Source organism: Carex rostrata, chromosome 1 (genome assembly GCF_964058835.1).
Source record: "Carex rostrata chromosome 1, lpCarRost1.2, whole genome shotgun sequence".
In the NCBI taxonomy this organism is placed as follows: Eukaryota; Viridiplantae; Streptophyta; class Magnoliopsida; order Poales; family Cyperaceae; genus Carex; species Carex rostrata.
The window spans coordinates 93,596-99,941 of record NC_135918.1 but is presented as its reverse complement, the minus strand read 5'-3'; positions in this window follow the sequence as shown (position 1 = coordinate 99,941).

The following is a 6,346-nucleotide window of genomic DNA, read 5'->3' as shown; positions in this document are numbered from 1 at the left end:
ACTCTGATTGGACTGGACTTTTCATCTGCCTATTGGTCAAAGCATCACTACATAAGAGCTCAGAAAGGTACTTTCTTCTTTCCTTTGACCTGTGCCTCTTCTCCAGCGCTCCATTGGGAATTGAAGCAGTCTCTAGAAAGAGGAGCATCCTGTTCTTTTTCCACTCGCCAAAGTCAGTTTCATCGGAAAGATCATGTTGACTCTCGGGCACTGGGCTGGGGATTTCTTGTTATAGGGAGGGATATGTCATTCATTGCTTGTACGGACTAGTACAGTATGGGGCAGCAAGTCCTTCCTATGTAGTAGTTTCTGTATGACTTTATGTAGTTAAATGTGTTTCTTCAGTGAATTCTTTTCTTAATTCATAGTCGAAAGCCGCTGGGAGCCAAGAGTTCATTACTAAATGAAAGTGAAAGGAAGGTATTGCCTATACTTCTCGCTCCCGGAACCACTGACAACGACAACTTCCAGCGCCTCCGATCTATATTAAATAGTTCTACTCGCCCTGACTTGTTCACTAGGGACTCCGTTTCGGGATCTTCATCGACTGGATAAAGAGTTTCAACTGGGGGTAATTTACTTAGTGAATCGGCTCTGACGCTCTGCGTCCGTGGGATCAACTCAACCTTAGAGATCTGTAGGATCCGATAAGAAGGATGTTAGGGATGTGGAGAGGTTGAAGCGGGAGATGCAAACGTTGGAAAGGGATATCAAAAAGGCAAAGAATGGGAAGAGTGTGGCTGAGGAGAAGGAAGGTGTGCCTGAGGCAAAGGAGTCCTTGCGAGGATTAAGGTCTGGGACTATCGAGTTTCTTGAGTTTCTTTATGAGTTGTTGATGTCATTGCTTTGATTCTTTCCATGCTTATAGGAGGTATGGAGAACTATGAGATGGATCACTTTCTTACGACTTTCTTGATTCTAAGCAAACTATATATCATATCTACTGGTCTGTTGGAGAACTCTAAGTAGTAGTTTAAGCAACGTATTACTCAACATAGTAGGGGGAAAGCTACCCCTTAACTATACTCTAACCTATCACATCTCTCTCTTGTGTCTTTTTATCTATCTGCTGCTGAAGAATAAGTCGTTCGGCTATATGACTTTCTTTAGTAAGTTTCTTCTTCCTATGAGTTTCTTTCCACAAATAAGCTAGTCAAATAGAGCAAGCAAGCTGGATTTGATGTATGACTTGATGTTTGAGTTGATGTATGATATTAGTGACTTTCCTTTCTTACGCTCCTCCGCGGCTTATGGGACAGATGGGAATATGGAAGACACACACAATCCCAACGCTCTACTTTGGTCCATGATTTGGCTTCTATTGTTTTTTGCAATGAATTTTCCAGGCAATTGACCCAGCGAGTGAAACTACAGTGGAACGAGTACAAAAGAGCGAGTGAAATGGAAATGAAACGAGTACAAAAGAGCGAGTGAAACTACAGTGGAACGAGCGAGCGGAAGCATCCCAGTTCTCTGATTAGCGAGGAATTAGAGATTGTGGATAATTACACATACCCGATTCTGCTTCAAGCGTGTGCAATTAGAGGTTGTGAAGTAGAAGGAAAGGAGAAAAATAACCACGTTTTGAAATTGGGATTTGGGTGTGATGTTTCTGTTGTTAATACACTGATTAATATGTATTAAGCTTGTGGGAACTTAACTTGTGAGATGCACGTCAGGTGTTTTATAGAAGTCCCATGTTGGATTCTGTTTCTTGGAATTCAATTTTAGCGGCGTATGTGTGGTTGGGTGATTTGAGCGAGTCGGTTTGGATTTTTAACAATATGCCCGAGAAGGAAAGGGATGTGTTTACCTCAAATTCTATGATTTCTTTGTTTGGAAAGAGTAATATGGTGGAGGATGCAGAGAAGGTGTTCGATGAAATGGGTCACAAAGATGTTGTCTCCTGGAGTGCCATGATTTCTTGCTATGAGCAGAATGGTATGTCTGTTAAAGCACTAGAGCTGTTTGCTAAAATGAATAGCGAATATAGGTTAGTTGATGAGGTGTTAATGGTTACTATTCTCTCTGCATGTGCACAAATTGGGGTGATTAGACAAGGATAAATTCATCATGGGTTTATTATAAGGCTTGGTCTTGATGCTTATATTAACATTAAAAACGCACTAATGCACATGTACAGTAGTTATGAGGATGCCGAATCGGCAAAGAAAATCTTTAATTTAAGCGAGAATTTGGATCAGATTTCGTGGAATTCTATGCTATCTGGCTACATGAAATGCGGTCAAATTGAAGATGCCAAGTTACATAATGTCCCGAAACAAGACCAGCGGGGCTACTACATAACATGGGCAAGTAAGTTAAGTCAGTCGCGAAAGAACCCCTTCTTATTCTTCTCCGCACCCCGCACCGGGCATTGAGATGCAACCTAAACAAAAGGAAGAGTCAATCGAATCATTTTGCCTTAGCCGGGTCATTCAACACAAAATAAAGAAGTCGATACTGGCACTACCCACGCCAAGGCTTAATTCTGTCTACTGCAAGGGGTTGGAAGCTGGAAATGACATATGTAATGGCCTCGCTCCACCTCTTTCTCATCTCCTTTCTTTTCCATTCATTCCTTTGTTCATCCCTCGGCGGGTTCTCTCTGGACCCACGATCATTCATCGATTTATTAAGCTTGCAAACTTGCTTCTCCAGCGGTAGGTGGGGGTGCATAAACAGTTTAGTTCAAATATCCCTTAATGTGATCATGATTCCCTTTCCAATCAAAATGCCTCTTTCGAACATTCGATTCTCATTATTTCATATAGTAAGTCAGATTTTCTTTCTTTTGTCGTCAACAAGAAGAATTGAAACCAATTTGATAATGATTCCGCGAGCGAACGCACTGGAAAGACGAATGCTTTCATTAGAACGAATGAAGAAGGAAGCACTACTGGGAATCATAGGAAGCATCCGTTACTGAATAAAAACTCTTTTTTAAACCACCTGCCTAAAGAACCCTAGGCTGCTACTGATTGAGATCCCTTGACCCTTCCTGTTGGTTGGCTCGCTACATCCTTTCGCTCGCTGGGTCGCATCATTTCTTCCTTTTCTCTATATACCACAATTCTATCTCTAGAAATGGAAGGTCTGTTTACTTATCTGCTTGCTGGGAATCGATCGATAAAGATGCCACTTTGTCTGAGGGACAACTTCTCAATAATGACATCTTCCGCTCTGGCTGGGCATTGGGAAGCGAACATGTCTGATTTTTTTGAGGGCACCTGCGAATCACTTCACTCCCTCCCCAAGAAAGGGGAATTGGTCCTGTCCTGCCCCGACCTACTAGTCCTCGAGATGCCTCCGCACAGCCCAAGACGTCAGTCTACTAGGTAGTTAGAATCGTCCTCTCCTAACTGAATAGCACACTCGCTCCCGCAAGTATTGGACCAATGAGCTGTCTCCCCACAGAGAAAAAACTGGACCTTGTCTTCCGCTTGGACTGAGACAGAATTCGAGGAGAAGGATAAGAAAGACTAGTTCGTCAAGCCAAGGTCTTACGTACGCCCCATGATGAGCCCCAGCTAGAACTTCCAAATAAATCGGGTTGGAGCCGCGCACTATCGATTGTTCTGGCGCTTTTCTCATTAATAGGAAAATAAATCCATTAAGTAAGGATTGATAAAGTGATCTACGAATGATTCCTGGGATCAGAGTCTGGCTTGCCCGCTATGAAAGAAGGGACTTGGCTAATGCTTTTCCTTGACCAATGTCTCATGATCGAGATGCTGTGCCCCAGGAAAGAAAACTTTATGGGCTCTCAGATACCCTTCTTAGAACAGAACCAGTGCATTATATGTAACAAAGGAGGTCAATTGTTGACTTGTACAAGAGATGGCTGTGATATAACTGTGCATGAGAGCTGCATAATGGTCACCCGACAGTTCTTGCTTCAATTCATTTGCTGTTTTTGAGTTGTGGGAGAGTAGAATCAGGTATCGGAGTAGTTGGAAAGGGGATAGGTTGAGATAGGTGTTAACGAGGTCGTAAAAGCTGGAAAATCAAATCAATTGTTGACCTGCAAATTGACTTTCTCTTTGAATTTTTGAACTCACTTCCTTCACAGTTCACACTTATACTTTACCTGAACTCACCTACTTTAGTTAGGTGTTTGAGGTGATGAATTAAGGTCACAAGCAAATACTGTTGGTGGAGACAGCTAAATAAAAAGTGCCTATAGGATAGCTTCATACTTTCTATATCTGGGATCGGCATATGTTAGGAAAGCTACTACTACTACTGATGCTGGAGACACAACTAAAGCTGGAGCCTAAGACCAACGGGAGAGGAAAGCTACTACATCTTCTGTTCTCAACGAAAGCCTCTCATGTTCATGTCGACCCAGCGAGTAATAACGGATTGGAATGTGACGAGTAGGAGTACTTCCATTTCTTTCAATCAACGTTGTTCACTCACCGTCTATCCGATCTCTTTCACTTGACTCCTAATCACACACAGACCATTACCTATCTTTCTTGGCGGTGGGCTGCCTTGAGGTGCATTCTTTAGTGAGGTCTATCTCAAGTAGCCAAGTAAACGCCGATAGCTTGGAGATGAGCGTTAGGAAAGGAAAAAAAAGGGAATTATCACCCGCTGCTTCTTTAACCAGCTATAAGAAACTATATCACAATCGAGTATTTTCATACATATTTGGTTTGGTTGGGGGGTAGACCGCTGGCTAGATCGATTCGAAGGAACTAAGCAAGCAGGTAGGTAAAGAGGCTACCATAGGAACTCGGCTGGTAAAGAAGAATCCGCCTAGATCAATTGTTTGGAACTAAGCTGGTAGGTCAGGTAAAGAGGCTAACTGGAAAGCTGGTTTCGGCTGAACACACATCCAAAACAGGAAAGTCCGCGGCTCGTTCATGAACTGGGTGGGGTTCTGGCTTACTATTATAGGCTCGTCGGGTACGTTCAACGAAAGCAAAATAACTCCCTCCCAGGGCCTTCCCCTTTCTTCCTCCTTCCCCATCCGTTCCGAGTATCGATTGTAGCTGGCCAGTTAAGTAGTTACCAGTATCGATGGTAGCTGCAGTGACCAGTCTGAGCAAAAAGCCTAAGTAGGGGTTAGTGCGCCTACCTAAAGAAAAAGATAAGTAAAAGAGCTGACGGAAAAGCAAAATGGAAGAAGGAAAAGAAATAAGAGGAGTAGTGTAGAGAAAGAAGGAAAATCAATAAGAAGTGTAGCTCCGCGTCTGTCTGCAGGTACCTAATCATCAGGAGTAGGCTGGCTTTAATCCATCTCTTCAACTCTTGTCATAGGGTATCTTGTCATAGGGTACGTACCTAAGAAGAATTAAAGGAAGAGGATCGGGTATTACCTACATAAACTACCTGGTCTACGGCTGTCAGAGGAATTCATAGGTACTTGGTCGGCTCACCTTCCACTCGGACCTTCTGGTAAGCTCTTTATTTCTGGGGTACGTAATATGAAAAAAAGATAATATAAAGAGTATCTCGATCGAGAAAATCAGCCCATATAGAAAAGTAAGGGGCGTGCCTCGAAGCAAGAGGTGCTCGTTCTTCATTACCAAATAAATGCTGCTCGAAGCCAGGTCTTTCTCGGGCCAACTTCTGGAACTGAGGCAGTCCGCTTATACTCTCATTTTTATATTAAATTAAAGCATTAAAGTAAATAAAGGCATTGTAAAGAGGATTCTTATAGCTTTGAAATGGGATTAAGGGAATTCTTACTAATAAAAAGCGTGCTTTGTTATGAACCGCAGGATGGTGGGTGTCTTCAGACAGACATATGGGATGAGGCAAAGGGATCAAAAGTGTCATAGCTCTTCTACCTATAAAGGAAGGCAGCTCCTACCTACAGGAAAAGCAATGACCTCCTAGTCCGGCAGCTGCTTTCTTAACTTCCTCATAAACTAAGATTCGAGTAGTTTACCACCCATAAGCCGAAAGGAAGAACTCATAGAAGAGTAAGAACAATTATCTATTATAGCATAAGGTTAGTAGAATTAGAATCTAGGTTAGTTATCCTTTACCTATCCCCACCCAAGAAATGATCTAGTCACAAACAATGCAAAGAAAGAAAGTCATGGGGGAGCACATACCGAGATCAAGTCAAGTTAGACTTTCACAGCCGCCATAGCTCTATCAATAGGAAGCCTAGCTGTCGCGGGACTAGAAAGAGGAAGGATGAAAGCTACAGCTCGACTGTCAAGTTCGTCCTTGCCCAGCTAGAAATGGACATTTTCAATAAGTAATATGCCAAGCACGAATAGGAAATAAACCTCTCTGGATCCAGAAAAGTCGAAAGCTCATCTGTTTCTTCTTCTGCAGCGAACCAATACGAGGAGGTGCAGTCGCCATAGCTGCTGGTAGCGCT